This window comes from Balaenoptera physalus (genome assembly GCF_965194825.1).
Source record: "Balaenoptera physalus genome assembly, chromosome: 5".
Taxonomy (NCBI): Eukaryota; Metazoa; Chordata; class Mammalia; order Artiodactyla; family Balaenopteridae; genus Balaenoptera; species Balaenoptera physalus.
This window is the reverse complement of record NC_138884.1, coordinates 27262227-27280984: the sequence shown is the minus strand read 5'-3', so window position 1 is coordinate 27280984 and position 18758 is coordinate 27262227. Positions and strand designations below refer to the sequence as shown.

Sequence of the window (18758 nt, the reverse complement as noted above, 5' to 3'; positions counted from 1 at the left end):
AATCAAGCTAACCTTACTGAAGGTCAGGCTGAAAGTCCTCCAATTTAATGAAGCATTAATATTAAACTGGAATGAGTACATTTTGTGTTGGAGACTCTGGCAAGCAATGCCCAGTCTAGGAAGAGGAACGAATCAAGGCTAAGGCTACATTCGGTAATGATGTGTTCTAACTAGGGTCATCAGCCCCTGTGCTGGCCTGGAGACTTGTCAGTACAGGCGAAGAGAAAGAGTGTGCACTCAGAGGTAGCCTCACCCTGCACGTGACAGCAGCAGGGGCCCAGGGAGTGTCCCCCTCACTCACTTGCTGCCCTCCACACCTCTCCGTAGGACTGTCAACAAAAACAGGGGGCCCACAGGCTCTAGTTTGCTGACACCTGCCCTATATTCTCAGCTTCTTTGAAGAAGAATGTTTCTTGACCTTCCTCTGGCTGAGGACATGTCTTCCCTGTAACCCTCTCAGGTGGTCTGGTCGTTATTTCGTCTTCATAAGATGGAGCCCGGGTGGAACAGGTGTTCTCCAGGTTCTACTGTGTTGCTTTGAGACCGTGCCCCCTCTCTCCTTCCTAAAAACACTCAGCTTTGAATCTCACTCATCAGATGTTCCCATCCACTAGTTTCAGCTTTTTACTGATCCCTAGGCCACCACCCCTCACTCCTTGAAGATTTTAGCAACCGACACGCTGTCACTGTCTTCAAAATCAGTCTGATTATTACTCAAGTAATTTCAATAACCAGATATTCTTTCTAATACAATGGCCTTTCAGTTTTTCATCTCCTTTCTCCAATGGCCTCATTCTCTCTTCAATCTCTGTTACTCACTTCTATGGCCATACCTTTGACCTTTTCATTCTTAATACATTCAACACACTTAAAATCCTAATTTCAGGCATCCTACTCTCTTACCACTGCCTATTATCTTTCGAGCTCATACCCCAACATAGACAATTCTTCTGTACCAGGACTTTAATCCAATGCTCCTATCACCTTCTCACTGTTCCACCCCTTGCCATCCCCTCTCTCCTCCCCACACAGTTTAAATTCCACAGTCTATCTTTCTAATCATCCCTTTGCATACAGACTTGACTCCCTTGCCCCTCTCTCCCTTGTACTGGCTTGACTAAACCAAAACCCTAGTTAAATTTCACCTCTGCCTGCTTCTACCCTCCCAGCATGGCCAGATAAACACCCAAACATGCTGAGTGATTTCACTTTCAATTCATGGTCACTAACCTCAGGTGGTCCTAGATATTGCCTGGAACTCATCCTGGTTCCATCCCTTTGTCATGTTCCTAGGTGACCAGTTCATGTCTGCTGTCTCTTCAAAACCTCCAACACCTCCTCCCCCATCTTTGCTCTCAGCTGATGGTGTTGCTTCCAATTTCACTGAGAAAACAGAAGCGATTCTCCCAATACCCACATCCAACCACTACCTCCCTGTGCCCATATACTCTACCTTCGGGTCCCATCCTCTCTGACTTCCTCAAGGATGTTGCCTCAGCAAGTGTCCCCTTTCTCCTCCAGTATCATCGAGGGTTGCTTCTCTACTGGAGAAGTCTCATTATCAACAAGCATGTTGTTATTTTCCCATTTGAAAAAAAAACCCTCTTGACTCTACTGCATCCCATTTATCTCTTTCCCTTGACAGCAGAACTTAAGAACTGTCTGTTCCCACTGTTTGCAGTTTCTCTTCTCCCATTCTCCCTGAAGCCCATGCTGATCAGGCTCTCACCACCACCACTCCACCAAAACTGTTCAAGTCACCAATGACTCCACGTAGCTCAGCTCCAGTGGGCAGTGCATGGTCCTCATCTAATGCCTCTATCAGCACCTTTTCTCTCTGTGTATGCCTGGAGAGTCCACACTACACTGTGCTTCTGAAGAATGGAATGGGGTTCTGGTTTGATGAAATTAAATGTGTGGGATATGAACAAACCAATCTACAAGAATATGTCTTATAGCTACTTACCCATCTGCCTTCTCTGAGCTAACGATGATTGATGACAGAGCAGTAGTAAGGAATGTTAATTGGCTTCATTTTAGTACACTTAGGTTTCTTGCCAGGGACTGTGGATTGATGGGGGGAAAGTTTGAAGGAACACTGTAATTTTTGTTTTCCAACTGAAACAGCTCAACCACTCTTCCATCTCTCTCAATATTTTGAATCACAGAGTAGTGTTAGACTTGGAATGCATCTTACAGAACAACTAACCAAACCTTTCATTTGATAAAGTCCAGAAAGGCTGAATGACCTTCCCACAGTCTCACAGCCAATTAGTGACCCATTTGAAATAGAACCTGAGCTTCTCACTCTGAGTCTAATATCCTCTCTACACACTTGCTCCTGCTCTGCTTCCTTACAGTTCTTTCAATGTCCACATTCTGCAGTGATACTTTCAATTCACTTTTCAAGGAATCCTTTTTTTCTCCTGGACTGTGCAGGGCCTGTAAGTCCAGCATCTTTTCCAACACACTTGTAGCTGATAGGTTTTCTAACAGTTTTTTCAATGCATGCATTCTTTTTTAAAATTTAAGTATAATTAATTTACAATGTTGTGTTAGTTTCAAGTGTACAGCAAAGTGATTCAGTTATACACATATATACACATATATATTTTCCACATTCTTTTCCATTATAGGTTATTTTTAAAAAATATTTTAATTTTATTGTAGTATAGTTGACTTACAATGTTGTGTTAGTTTCAGGTGTACAGCAAAGTGATTCAGTTATACATATACATATATTCATTCTTCATTAGATTCTTTTCTCATATAGGTTATTACAAGACATTGAGTATAGCTCCCTGTGCTGTACAGTAGGTCCTGGTTGTTTATTTTATATACAGTAATGTGTACAGGTTAATCCCAAACTCCTAATTTCTCCCCCTCCCTTTCCCTTTTGGTAACCAAGAGTTTGTTTTCTATGACTGTGAGTCTATTTCTGTTTTGTAAATAAGTTCATTTGTATCATTTTTTTTAGATTCCACAGATAAGTGATATCATATGCTACTTGTCTTTCTCTGTCTGACTTGCTTGACTTGCATGCATTCTTTACTGAGGCCTTCCATTCCCTTTTCAAGGAGTCCTGTTGTCCTCCTGGATGGTTTGAAGTCTTTGGTTCCATCAAGGAACATACTTCACTTATCAGGGCTAAATCTGACAGTGGCTTTGATTTGTTGCTTTGGCCCCAAGTTGTAAGAGAGACACGCTTGGCAGGATCCCAGAGTGCATTCCAAGGCCAAATACTTAAAGATGTTCTCCATTGTGCAACATTTGAAAACACTGTCCTAACCTAAAATTCTAGACTCGCTGCTTGTTCAGCCATCAGCCCAATGCGGTTGCGTTGCTCCTGTTCCATACCTCAGGGAGCCCTCTGGCCTCTGAACCTCCGTGCACTTTGTGACAGTCTCCTGAGCTCTGCCCAAGTTGTTCTGCAGTTGAGTTGTTTCTGTATTTATATGGATAGCAAGGAAAATGGGAGGAAAACAAAGCCATCCCCCTCCCCAACCCACAAATGACAGACCTTTTAGGACAATAAGCAAGGACACCTTAGTGAGATAAACTGGTTCTAAGAACAGAGTCAAACTTGCTGAAAGCTATTACCATACCTAAAGAAAGACTGTGTCAACTTAAAGGTTGGGGGAGAGGGGTGGTCTGAATAGCAGCTGTCATGATAACTAACACTTCACTTGGTATCAAAAACTATTCTGGACTCTTTATATGTATTATATTAGATGTATTACATATAATCCTCACAACTCTATAAAATAGGTATTGTTATAGATGAGAAACCCAAGGCACAGAGAGATGAAATAGCTGCCAAGGTCACCCAGCTAATACAATAGTAGGACACGATTTGAACCAGGTCCTGACTCCAGACTCTTTGCTCTTAACCACGGTGTACCTTGTTTGTCTGGAAGCCACAAATAGGAGAGCTAAGGTCCATCCTTGGCAGAGCCAGCTGGGCACTTGAGGATAAACTGTTTGCCTCTATCCCTATGGGCAAAGCCATCCCTTTGGTGGAGAAGAGTTCCTCCAACTATCTCAATTAAGGAGCCATTCCTAACAGCATCCATTTTTCTGAATCTCCATTTTAAAATCCACTTTAAGATTATAATGTGGTCTTTCATGGAGCTCAGCATACAGAGAGCAAATGCAGATCGACACATGGCATTCGAGTTTTTTGCTCAGACTCTGTGGGTCTTGGTTAACGTGAGTCTGATAGCTCCTCTGAATTCACTCTCTGGATGCTGACAGATCAGATGCTGGGCTAAGAGCCAGAGGCCCCGATGTAGTGAGCGCTGCCCTGGGGAGATCCAGGTGCTGATCTCACCTGCAATCCACAGACATCTTGGCATCACAAACCTTCTCCTTTGAAGTTTCAATGGTCCTATCTTCCTTATTTGATTGGTGGCTTCTTGATGGAAACTACTGTGCGTTAGATGTCTAGGTATTCCCCCATTGGGTCTGTCATTGCCTCACCCGCATCCCTAAGAAATTGCAGGGTGCTTCAGCTGACTTCCAGCTGCCAGAATTGCATGTCTGTGCTGAGAGCTTTCCCCCCAGAACAGCAGAAGGCACAGAGCAAACTGGAATTGCCTGGCACATAATCTACTCCCCTCCCAGCAGTCTTCAACCAATGAGTCTTGGGACTAGGTGTATAAATACCCCAGCACTCTCCTCCCTCCGGTGGGGTACACGGAGGTTCTGTGTTGCACTGTTTCTCCGCGGGATTAAGTTCCAGTCACCCACGTGGGTATCCATCTTAATAACATATCCTGTTGGCTGCTTCCTGGTCCCTGTCTCACTTCTCCACTGCTCTGGACACCTCGTCTCAGGGTCTGCTGTGGGGGGAACCCCAAATAAGACAAAGGACGAAGGCAAGTATTGGTGACAGAATGCCTACAGTGCCTGGCATCATATTAAGATTGTTATAGGCGTGATCTTATTTCATCCTCTCCGCAGCCATAGGATATAAGGAGTTACTTCACTGATGATAGTCTGAAGCACAGGATGATGTATAACTTGCGTAGCTGCTCAGCAGGTAGGCTGGATGCTGAATACTCACTGTTCTCTTTGGCCTCACAGCCTTCCTGTTTCCATCCTACCCTGTGGCCCAGGCCAGGGTTTCATATTCTGGATTAAAGACTCTAGAATATGTGGAATCAATTTGTTGATCTTTCTGGAATAACCTCTGATGATTTCCTACTACCTATTCCATGGATAGATCAGCAACGATAAAACATGTATCAACATAAGCAAGTGTTTTCAAAACACTTTTTCCTCCTCTGTCCTGTCTCCCTTTGTAGAGACTGAGGCCGTGCCAAAGTTAAGACAGGGAGCGGGCATGACTCATTAACAGCCTGCTCGGCAGACGTTTGTAAAACTCTCCGAAGACAACTGACAGCACAGACAGAGAGGCGAGAGAAGACGGAAGCCGGCTAGGGTGTAAAGGCCAATGCCTGCATCTCTGTGCCTGGCTTCACTCCCGCAAACATGTTCTTAAGCTGTTGCGTGGACATAGCCTGAAGAACTCCACAGAGAGAGACAGCTCTCTGAAGGTTTGGTGTCTTCTCATATTTGGCAAATAAGATCAGATTTTTTGTTGTTTTTTTTCTTTAGCCTCAGAGGAAAGCTATAGGTTTTGTTTTTGTTTTTGTTTTGCCCAAAGATCTCCCTATGGTCAGTCCATCAGTCTTTATTGAACACACATAGAATATGAATTTAGCAACAACTTCTTGTCCTCAGAAACGTTAGGGTCTCTTAGCAGAATTGACCAACCTAATCCTTCCATGGAACTCGAAGTCTGCACTCTCCCCATTGTCATGCCTCCCCTGGATACCTGCATCTCAGAGCTAGAGTGACATTCTTAGTCACCCAACCACAGAACATTGCCAGTTCTGCTACCTTCTCAGTGATAATTTAGTGAGTGTCTAGCTCCTGGACAGGCCTCAGTTCTGAAGGTAAGACAAGCGGGGTTGAACAGGGGCTCTCCATCCAGATCCCCTGTGAAGACCCTCCCTCTCGAGATGACGAGGTGGATCGTCTGTGAGCGAGTAATTGTCCTAGAGCCACTATTGATTAAACGCTGAGAAACATGCTTAGATTGCACGTGCTGTCAGCTGGACCAGTGATGGCTCTGTGTCTTCCTGTAAATTCTTCTTCTCCAGCTGGGCTTTCTCTGCGGTCCTGTATTAAAATAGACGCTTGCTAATTAGATAGATCTCTGTCATGAAGATCCATCTGAGAACTTCGGTGGTATTTTCCTATTAGATATCTCTTCACAAATCAGCCCTGTACTCTCCAGCTTTTCTAACTCATAACTCACTGAATAGCTCCTTGAGCAGGCAATAGCCACATAACTAGTAATTAGTGTCCTGTCAGCTGATATCAGCAGCATTAGTTTTTAGCTGCTGACATCAGCAAGTCATTCACATATTTAAAGCCATAGCGACTCATAATTGCGATGAATACATCTGAACTATCCAATTAATAAGATCTTTTTTAAAAAAAATAAAGCAAACCATGTTTGGGTGAAAGTATATAAGATGAATTAAAATAAGAATTACAAGCCAAACTTCAGCACAAAAACCAGTCTATAAAGAGCCCACAGTCCTAGACAGTCTTCCCAGCTCTGGCACAGACATCTATCGTAAATCCACAAACAAGTCTGCTCCTTTCTGATTAGAGGATGGAGTGGTTTGGTCAAGGTTATAGAGAACATCTGTTTTGATGACAGAAGTCAGTAGAACAGCAGTACTTTGAGCCTCTCCATTTTTTTATTCATGGATTTCTCATAAAAGAGTCAGTGATTTTTCTTTTCAAGTATGTTCTGATTAAAAATAAGGCCAAATAAATACTTGATTCTTATTCTGAAGGAAAAAAAATACTATGTAAAGCTTGCATGTATTTGAAAATTCAAAAATTGAAATTTTAGAATAAGTGAACCCTATCTGAACAATACCTATATAGCTTTTCAGAGGAGTTACAAATTAACTTGACCAAAATACAGAATAGGAAAAATAGAATCATTTTAAAGAAATTAAATATGAAGAAAAATACCTCTTTTGCTGGAAAAACTATTTTATGCTTAGGAAATAATTAGAGAAATAATAATTTTCTTTAAGAAATGTACTTTGTCTATTACTTAACTTCTCCTAGCCCCCCAAAAGACTATCAAAATGACATCTATTTTTAGATTTTGTTCTGAGGTTTTGCAACAAATTGATGATTGCTACACCTGCAAAGCCTTACCTATCAAATTGAGTTAAGCATGAACCAGATTGCAATTGCAACTCATCTTATCAACCTCAAGAAAACTCAAAATACAAGAGCTCAGATTTAATAAAGGAATTCTAAACAGGTAACATTTTTCTTTCACCACTATTTGAGAAAATGTTTGTTCATCATATAGAAATGGCAAATAAGGGTGTTGGAAATTCAGAAGACAAACATGTCAGGAAGCATTTTATGCACCATTTAAAATTATATTTAAACAGTTCCCCAGCTTTAAATTAAAGAAAGGAGAAATTATGTGCCTAAGCTTTCATAAATGTCATATACCAAATTCATAGAAATTAATAATTACAAATCAAGTACAATTTATCTTTTTTTTTTCATTAAATAAAACAGTAATTCACCAAGTCCAAATGAGAGTTACAGACACTTCCACGTTATTAAAGGGAACAATGATACTGTATTACCAGAAATGTTAGTAACACATTAGGTATGTTGCTTCAACTGAACGGGAATAAATTAGAAATAGCACGTATGTTTTATGATGTAGAGATAGTTTTTCTTCCTCGTTTAATCCACCCCTCTTTTCTCATAGTTTAACACTTCCCCTGGGGCAACGAATGCTATCAGGTCATGTCACAAACCAGTTCAGGGCGATGGAATGGCTATTAAACCAGGAGCAATAGATAATAAGGAATATTTATATACTTGGGCAAGATTGGGGAATAAAATGTTGAACCTTCACTCACTTTTCTCCTTTGCTGACCTGCACAGGCATCTAATCCTGCTTACATTTTTGAAAAGAGAGTCTGAACAAGGGGACAATTTATAATGGTGACTTGTAATTCCCCGCAGCGGATTGTAACCCAGGGATATCTATGTGCTCTGTGGTCTAGTGCCAGTTGGACTGGGGAGGGAGATGAAGTGCTGAGACAGGAAGGGGCAGAGATGAGGGTTATTTTCTTTATTAAAAAGTAGCTTTTTCAGCTCAGAAAATTTCTGTTTGTTATATGATTTAGAAAATACAGAAACAGATTAAAAAGTAAAAATCACTAATCATCTAACCTTTCAGAGATAAACACTGGTAAATTTTGGTGTGTTACTTCCTGGTCGTTTAAAATATATATACGACAAAATTTGAAGTATATCTTTTTTGTGTGGGCATATTTCATCTTATTAGGTATTCCTCAAAACTATGCTTTTGATTGGTAACATAGTATTTTCCTGTTTGTGCTGTCATCTATTGAGCCATCCCCTGTTGTTGGACAACTATGTTGTTTCCAGTTCGTTAATGCTCTGAGTAATGTTGTTAACTAAAACATCCTTGCTTGTACATTCTTGTGTGCATGGTTGATTATTTCCTTGGGATAATTCCCTATTGTCTTATTCCATATTACCAAATTACTTTTCAGAAAATGTGATACTGATTCACACAGGTAACATCAGAGATTGAGGGTGAAATTTACTTGCAGCCTTGCCAGCACTCAATATGATAAATTGAAAAAAAATCAGTGAAAATTTAATTAAGTGAAAATAGGCATTTCTTTTTCATTTTAGCCTCCTTAACTTATTTATGGGGCTCCTGAAGCCCAGAGAGGGAGAAGAACTTGTCTGGGCTCACACAGCAAGTAAGGGCAGAGCTGGGCCTAAAACCCAGGTCTGCTGGCTCCCAAACCTTTTCCCACTGGGCCCTGCCACTTTCCTGTCATTCTTTTCCATTTTAATTTACAGTTCTATGGTAGGTGACTTCTGAAGAACTATTTCAGTAGTTTTATTATGTTTATAAAAATACACATGATCATTAAGGAATAGAGAACAACAGCAAAAAATATCTACTCTCTAGATATAACCCGAGACAATCATTTAGAAATTTTTATTTAACATTTCTGATATATATATGGACATTATGTCCATATAAAATTATACCGTGTGTAATATTTTATAACCTTTTTCATTCAGCAGAATGTTTCGATATCTTTCCCTATTGTATAAATATAAAGCATCATTTAAAATATTTGCATAGTAATTCATTATGTACTAACATTTGTTTAACTAGTTCCCTATTCATGGGCATCTAGGTGATTTTGAAGAAACTGGACATTTTGATAATTTTTCTTGATTTTAAAATAAAATACCTTAAATTTTAAATGTTTTAGATAAAATATTTCAAACATACATGCAGTGCAAATAATAATCTAATAAACACTTCTATGCCTAGCACTGAGTTTTAACAAATCCCAGCAATTTGTCATAGTTAGGTCAAATCTTTTTTTAAAAGAAATAAAACAACATACATATCACTAAAGCCTCCTGTGTACCCCTTCCCAATCATATTCCCTCCATTCCTTCCCTAAAGTGAAATTGTTGCATAGCATTCCCATGAATGGTTTTATATGGATTGTATCTGTAAGTGCATAATATATCCATAAACAACAGATAGCATTGTATTTTTGTTTTTAAACTGTAAATAAATATTATTATACTCTATATAGTCTCCAACTTACTTTTTTCAGCATTATATTTTTTTAAGCTTTATTCACATGGAAACGTAGCTTTAGGTCATTCATTTTCACAGCTGCACAGTATTTCACTATATGACTGTTTTTGACAATTCATACAGTCATTCCTCTATATTGAAGGGCGTTTAGGTAATTTCTAATATTTTGCTACTACAAATTACACAGCTGTGAATATTCTACTCCTTGTGTAAGAGTTTATCTTGAGTAGAGAATATTTCCTAGAAATGGGATAACTGGATGGTAAAAGGTATAAACATCTTAATTTTGCTATTTGAATTGTCCTCCAAAGTTGTTCTACCAATTTTTTTGTTTGTTTGTTTGTTTGTTTTTTGGACCGGAATTATTTAATTAGGTTCTTTGTAAGAAGTTTAGAACAGTACTTTGTGAGGATAAATTCCGTTTGTAAGAGCAAACACAGAGCGGAGGTAGCCCTGGAGCTGAGGAACAGCTTTGATTCTTCGCAGAATTTTTTAGTCCACAGCTTTCTGATCAACCTTCCGCTGCTCTGTAATCTCGTATTTCTCTCTCTCTGTGTCGAAGATCTCACCTTCCTGGTGCCTGGGCTTACGCAGTTTCTTCTTCTTGAAATAACCATCAGTGAGATGTTCTGGGATTTTCACACCACTGATATCAATTTTGGTGGAAGTGGCAATGACAAATTTCTGGTGTGTTCTCCGCAAAGGAACTCGATTGAGGGACAGAGGCCCAGTCACAAGTAGCAAGCCACTGCTCAGCTGCTTCAGGAAAATGACCCTCTTGCCTCTGTGGCGCCCAGTGAGGATAATCAGAATGGTCCCAGGAGTGATGCTAGCACGCAGTTTTCTCACATGCTTACTGAAGGGTTTTTTTTGCCGTGACTCAACAGCTTTCGAGGCACATCTTCAGTAGGATAATACCTAGGCATTTTGCAAAGTTTAACCACCCGGGTACCACCATTCTTGTCACCACCAACTGGTTTGTGACAGTAGCAAGAACCTTCACCTTCTTTTTCTTTTCAACCTTGGATTTAGCTGCTGAATACTTCCTCTTGTACAAGGCCTTCCTGGAATACATAGCCGATCGGGAATATCTGCCAATTCCTCTGACCAGAACAGGGTTTTGGCTGCAGTGGGGCTTCCCCTTCTTAACCTGCTTCACCTTTTTAGCCTTGCCACCAGCATCAGCCTTCTTGGCTTCAGGTTTTTTCTCCTTAGTATCTGGCTTCTCAGCCTTTTCACCCGCCATCTTGCAAGATGGGAAAAAGCTGTTCTACCAATTTGTATCCCCAACGTTAGCACACCAAAGTCCCTGTGAGAGTCAGGCTTTTTAGTCTTTCCAATCCAATAGGTATGAAGTGATATCTCATTTTTATTTTTACTTCCCTGATTATTAGTAAGTCTGACCATCTTAGCATGCTTATTGACCATTCAGTTTCCTTCTATAAATTGTCTATATCTTCTGTTCATTTGGCTATTAGATTGTTTTTCTTACTAATCCTTTGTGAGTTCAACACATAGCAAAATGTCTTCTAGTCTGCAGCTTATCTTTTTACATGTTTGGGGGTTTGGTTGTTATTGTCGTGTGGTTGATCTTGCTCTTGATACTGAATTTTAAGATTATGATGTCATCACATTTATCACTATTTCTTTATGGTTTGGGATATCATATCTTATCTAATAAATTCTTCCCTACACTGATTTGTTATGATTAAAATTATATTTTCTTTTAAAAATTTTGTTTTTCACATTTGATTCTGTAATCCATCTGAACTTTTTGGTGTGGTGTGAGGTAGGGCTCATTTCTTTTCCATACAAATTATTTTAGCACTACTTACTAATATCGATATTGATTTGTAATGTGACCTCTGTCTTACCCCAAGTTTTCCATAGTCCAGTTTCTGTGTTTTCATGTTTTGTTTCATTGATTTGTTTCTCCTTGCTCTAAAGTCACACTGTCTTAAATATTCCCATCTGATATTAGGTCAGGATTATACCAATTTTTTCTGTTTCAAAAATTTTTGGCTAATTTTTGCCCTTTACCAAATGAATTTTAGGATTAGCTTGTCAAGTTCTGTGAAAAACTCCAGTGTGGTTTTCACTGGAGTTGTATTTACCTTTTAGATTAATTTAGAGTCAGTCGACTTCTTCTTAATCTATTAAGTCTTCTTATCCATGATCATAGCATTTCACTCCATTTTTTCCAAGTCTTCTTGCGTGTTCATCGATAAATTTTTTGAAAACTTTTTCAAAAAGTCTTATACACTTTTATTAGACTTATTCTTAAGTAGTTATAGTTTTTATTACCCTTATAAATTCTTTCATTTATTATGTTTTCAGATTAATTATTACTTGTTTATAGAAATGCCATAGAGCTGTACTTTGATCTTACTGGCGTAAGCCAAATTCTCCTATTAGTTCTAACCAATTGTCTGAGCACATTTTTTTGTATTTCTTTGGTTGACAATCATATAGTTTACCTATAAAGATAATTTTGTCTCTTTCTTTCCAGTTCTTGTTCCTCTAATCATTATTTTCATCTTATTGTTGAAGAGTGGGGTAGTATCAGGTATCCGTGTTTTTCTCCTTACTTTAAAGTTCTAAAATTGCACAGTTAAGAAAATGGCTTCTATTGTTTTTTATATTTGATGTCTATCATCAGGTTTACTGAGACTTTCATTCAGCACATTTTTATTCAGAGCTTCCTCTGTGCCAGGAACTTTTCTAAGTGATGGGGACAGAGTGGTGAATATGACAAAAAGTCCTTCATGCAGCTTACAAGATACAGAGGGAAACACACACACACACACACACACACACACACACACACACATTCAGGAATTGATACACGATATGTAGAAAAATAAAGAGTTATAAGGGAATGGTTATTTTAGATAGGGTATTCAGAGAAGGCCTCTCTGAGAAATTAACACGTGAGCAGAGAACTGAATAAGTGAGTTGGGCTGTGTGTTGCAGGCTCTGAGGTGGAATTCAGCGCACGGAGCGTATATTAGGAAGGGAGGAGAAGGAGAGAAGAGTGGGCAGAAGGAGAAGCGGAGCTGCAGTGCAGGTCCAGCAACAGCCTTGCCCATTTCAATAGGGGCCTCTAAGCTACCATGACCCCATCCAAGGGGTAGAGTAAGTAGGGGCAAGGGAACTTTGCCTTTACAACCTTGCAAGGATCAGATGTTAGATGCAGCTATCCCGGGAAGTGGTATGGCCATCAACAGGGTGGCTTTCTTCAGCTAAGGTGGAAGAGGCCATCCACTGCAGGCTGTCCACTGAGAGTCTACAAGTTGATGTAGCGAAACCCTCTGAAGGGAATCTGGCTGAGCATCAAAAGCCATGTGATGATCTGGAAGAAAGGCAGTCCATGCAGTGGGCAATGAAAGAAATGCCTGAGTTAGGCATGAGCCTAGTATGTCTAAGAAGCAGATGAGAAGCAGTGTAAACAGAAGGAAACACACAGGGAGAATAGCAGTGGGAGATGAGTCACTGAGGTAGCATTGTCAGGCCACGTAGCTGATGGCAAGAAGACTGGAACTTACTCTGAGTACCAACAGGAGGCTTTGAGAAGTCACAAGAAGGGACACAATTTGAATGGGATTACATTTTAAGAAGTTCTCTCTGGCTGCTGTTGGCAGAAGTGACTACAGGGAATAAGAGTGGAAGCTGAGAGGCCAGTTGGCAGCAGACAGTTACAATCAATTGTGTAAGAGATTATGCTGGCTTTCACCGTGTGGATAGCTGTGAAGGTAGTAAGAACTGCTTGGATTAAGGGTTTATTTGAAGATGGAGCCAACAAGGTGTAATGAGAAGTTGGATGTCTGGTAGATGGAAGGAGAGCAGTCAAGAATGACCCTACAGATCTGGCCTGAGCAACAGTAAATGAAGTTGCCTTTACAGAGTGAAGAAGTCCCTGGAGAGGAAAAGGTTGTGCGTTGGCAAAAGAAAAAGGGAAACCAAGAGTTCTGCTTTGGACAAGTTAGGTTTGAGATACTTATGTTACATTCAATGAATGTCAACCAGGGAGTTGGGGCTGGATATGCCTTTGGGCATATCAGTGAACACATGGTATATAAAGTCACAGGAATGAATTAGATCATCAGGATGGCAAGTGTAAAGAGAGGAGGGAAAACAAAGAGGATGGAGGGCTGAACTCCAGGGAACTTCAAAATTTACGTACCAGAAAGATACGATGGCACCAGTGAATAAGAATGAGAATGGATGACCACTGATCCAGGAGGAAAATCAGGACCATAGGGTCATAGTAGCCAAGGGAGGAGAGTATTGCAAGAAGGAGGGAGAGATCCTTTGTGTCAAAAGCTGCCGAGAGACCAAAATAATAATTTTCCATTAAACTTGGTGGTGAAAATGGTGATAGTTATAGACTGATTTAGTTGGGTTGAGGAGAAAATATTAGGTGATAGAGTGGAAACAGTGACTCTAGAAATAAGATGAAGGGAATTCCCTTCTATTTATAATTTACTAAGATTTTAAAAATCTTAAATGTTTAATTTCATCCCCAACATTTTTTTTGCACCTGTTGAGAATGACTTTGCTTTTTCAATCTGACAATGCTGATTACATTCATATATTTTATGATGTTGAAACATCCTTGCATGATGGGGAAATTCCATTTAATTATGATATATCATATATATGTAAAATTCAATTTTTGTTCTTATTTTACGTAGGATTTTCCTATGTTTATACATGAGATACAGTTGTTTTTATGATTATCTTTTCTTATGCTCTCCCTTTCTAGTTGTAATTTCAAACTTATACTAGCTTCATAAAATGACTTGGGTAGCTTTTCCACTCCTTCAGTTTTTCAAAATATTTCTATTATATTAGGATTATCTGTTTTCATTCCTATCAAACTGTCTGGGTCCAAGGTCTTTGGAGGTTAGGAGATTAGGTAGGGTAGAGAGAATATTTTACTTGCAGATGGTTGCAGGTTTACTGTTGCTGGGGGGTTTTTTCTTCTTGAGTCAATTTTAAGACTGTAATTTCTTTCCTATTTGCTCTCAGATCATTTCTCTGTCTTCCTGCTGCAAACCACATGACTGAGATTTCCTATGCAATTAGCTAGTTTTGGTCAATGGTGAGCCCTAGCAGAGGACTATCGGGCAGGAGGAAGAGGGAAGCCCAGATGTTTTTCCTTTCTCTCTCCGCCTCCGGCAGTGTCTGTCTCTCCTGGGGTTCCAGCTCCCACTTTTTCCCCATGGTCCAGCTCCCTCCCAGCCCCCTGTCACAAATCCAGCTCCCACTGGTGATTCTGGGTCTTACCCCCCAGTAATGCCAACTGCCCCACTTGGTCCCTCCAGCCTTAGCGGTAGTAATAACTTCCTGATGGGACTAATTTCAGTGTTGGCTCACCACCTGCTGTTTCACTTTGAAGTTTTCCTTTTGAAGCGAATCTCCTGTAATATATCCCTTTTATTGGACTACCTGGAGAGTCTCTGTTTTCCTGACTGAACACTGACTGATCCAGGTAGCTTATATTTTTCTGAAAAATCATCTATTTCATTTGAGTTTTCTACTTTATTGGCATACATATGAAAAGTGATTGGCATATTATTTAATTAGGATGTTTAGAATCTCTACCATATACATAGTTATGTCCTCTTTTTCATTCCCAATATTGTTTGTGTCTTCTCTCTCTCTCTTATGTTAGTCTTGCTAAAGATCTGAAAAATACATCCTGTTTACCAGAGCTAAAAAAAGGAAGGGGCTACTATCTATGTATACTGGCTTCATGTACAAGTTATCACTGGAAAGATAAGAAAGAAGATAATACTTGTTGTCTGTGGGAGGGAAATTGGATGGCAAAGTAAAAGAAATGGAAAGTAAGGTTTTAATTACATACTAGTTCATACATTTAAAATTTTGAACAATATGAATGATATATCTAATCCAAAAATTAGATTTAAAATAGCAAAAGAGGGCTTCCCCAGTGGTGCAGTGGTTAAGAATCCGCCTGCCAATGCAGGGGACACGGATTCGAGCCCTGGTCCAGGAAGATCCCACATGCTGCGGAGCAACTAAGCCCGTGGGCCACAACTACTGAGCCTGTGCTCTAGAGCCCGTGAGCCACAACTACTGAAGCCCGCGTGCCACAACTACTGAAGATCATGCTCCTAGAGCCCGTGCTCCACAACAAGAGAAGCCACCGCAATGAGAAGCCTGCGCGCCGCAACTAGAGAAAAGCCCTCACGCAGCGATGAAGACCCAACGCAGCCAAAAATAAATAAATAAATAAAATAGCAAAAGAGCAGATTTTGAATTTGCTTGCCTTTCTCTTATTTCTGTTTTCTATTGATATTTTATTAACTTCTGCTTTATTGTTATTATTTCCTACCTTTTTACTCTATCCAGGTTTGCTGTATTCCTCTAGCTCACTTATTTTCAGTTTTCATATCTTTTTAATAAAGGAATTTTAAGGCTACAATTCATCTTTAAAATACCATTTTAGCCTATCTCAGTTTTTGACAGGTGGTAATTTCATAGTTTTTATTTCTAAATATTTTATTATTTCCATTGTGATTTCCTACTTAATCATTGGATTACTGAAGTGTATCTTTAATATTTCAAACATATGTGCCTTTTAGGTTTCCTTTTTATTGTTGGTTTCTAATTTAAGTGTACCATGACAAGAGATTGTGGTTTATATGGACACTTTACTTTGAAATCTGGAACCTCATTTGGATGGTCCATTTTTTACAAGTTCCACTAGTACTTGAAATTAAAAGCTTTATTCTATTAGTTGGATATAAGATGTGTGTATGTTTATGCACATATATTAACTCAAACTTGATAACTTTATTTTTCAAATTTTTATTTTCTTGTAATCTTGTTCTGGTTGATCAATTCATTTTTAATGTAAGTGTGTTCAAATTACCCACTATATTTTGCAGAATTGTCCTTATAATTGTCAGTTTTTGCTTAACTAATGTCGAGACCATGTTGTTAGCTGCACAGAAGTTCATGATAATTATGTATTCTTGGTGGATTGATACTTATATTATGTAGTGTCCCATTTTTATCTTTATTAATGCTTATATTCTAATTTTTCTGGTGTTATTAACTCTCTACCATCTGTTGTGTATATGTGTGTGTGTGTGTTTGTGTGTGTATTTGCCTGGTGTATCTTGTTTCATTCTTTGTTTTCAAATTTTCAGAATCTTTTTAAGCCATGTATCTTGAAAGAAGCAAAGAACTTAACTTTTAAAAAATACAACTTTTAAAAGAGATAAAATTGCCTCTATTTTCAGGTAACAGGATTGTATACCTAGAAAATTTGGAGGTTTCTACCACCATCAACAACAAAAACCCTCCGAGAACTCATAAGTGAGTTCAACAGGTTCACAGGACATAAGATCAACAAGCTAAAATCAACTGCATTTTTACATACTAACAGTAAACAAGTGGAAACAAAAATTTTTTTAAATGCAAACCATTTACAGTTGCTCCAAAGAATATTAAATATTCAAGTATAAATCTAACAAAAATGTATGGAATCTGTATGATGAAAATTACAAGATGCTGATGAAAGAAATCAAAGGTGATCTAAATAAATGAAGAAACATTCCTGTGTTCATGGATTGGAAGACTCAACATAATAAAGATGTCAATTTTCCAAATCGATAAATAAATTTAATGCGATTCCTATGAAAATATCTATAAGATTTTTTTGTAGACATAGTTAAGATTATTCTAAAATTTATGTGAAATGGCAAAGGAACTAGAATAGCTAAAACAATTTTGAAAAAGAATAAAGTAGGCAGAGTCAGTGTACCTGATTTCAAGACATATGTAGCTACAGTAATCAAGACTATTGTGGCATATATAGAGGAACAGACACACTGATCAGTGGAACAGAATAGAGAACCCAGAAAGGGACCCACACAAATATGCTCAACTTATTTTTGACAAAGGTGCAAAAACAATTCAGCGAAGGAAGGATAGCCTTTCCAACAAATGGGCTGAACCAACTGGAGATCCATAAGCAAACAAAACAAAACAAACAAAAAAGCAAAACCCACCTAAACCTAACACTGTATACAAAAATTAACTAAATGGACTCAAAGTGAATGATAGACTTAAATGTAAAATGCGAAACTATAAATATTTAGAAAAAACATAAGAGAAAATCTTTGTGATGTACAGTTAGGCAGAGTTCTTAAATTTGATACCAAAAGCACAAATCCCTAAAGGAAAAGCTAATAATTTGGACTCCATTAAAAGTAAAAACTGTATTTCTGGGAAAGACTCTCTTAAAAGGCTGAAAAGAAAAATTACAACTTGGGAGAAAATATTTGCAGAACGCATACTGGCCAAATGATTTGTATCTAGAAAATATAAAGAATTCTTAAAGCACAATAGTAAGTAAACAATCAAGTTAGAAAAATGGGCCAAAGACATGAACCAACACTCAAAGAGAACATACAGAGATGGCAAGTAAGCCCGTTAAATGATGTTCAACTTCATCAGCCCTTAAGGAAATGTAAATTAAAACCGCAATTGAGTTGTCACTAACACCTACCTGTATGGCTAAAATTAAAAATGGTGACTACACCAAATGCTGACAAGAATGCAGAAAAACTGGTTCACTCATACAATGCTGGTAGGAATGTTAAATGGTATAGCCACTCTGGAAAATAGTTTGGCAGTTTCTTTTAAAAGTAAACATGTACTTACCATATGACTCAGCAGCTGTACTCCTGAGCATTTACCACAGAGAAATGAAAACTTATGTTCATGCAGAAACTTGTACATGAATGTTCATAGCAGCTTTATTCATAATAGCCCAAACCTGGAATCTATCCAATTTTCCTTCAATGGGTGAATGGATAAGCAAACTGGTATATCCATGCCAAAGCAAGTACTCAGCAATAGAAGGAATGAAATATCGATAAACGCAACAACTTGGATGAAACTCAGGGGAATAATGATGAGTAAGAAAAAAAGGTTACATACTGAATGATTGCCATTTACGTAACACTCTTGAAATAACAAAATTATAGAG

At 38.6% G+C, this 18758-nt stretch overlaps 1 protein-coding gene and 1 pseudogene across 3 annotated transcripts in view; one reads left to right on the top strand and one right to left on the bottom strand.

Moving 5' to 3' along the window:
• The window catches only part of MAML3 (mastermind like transcriptional coactivator 3), a 615614-nt gene that overhangs the window by 159872 nt on the left and 436984 nt on the right, over nt 1-18758 (top strand). The window lies entirely within an intron of this gene.
• On the bottom strand, nt 10083-11014 carry LOC309661602 (large ribosomal subunit protein eL6 pseudogene; annotated as a pseudogene). Its single transcript has one exon. The product of its transcript is annotated as a large ribosomal subunit protein eL6 pseudogene (transcript).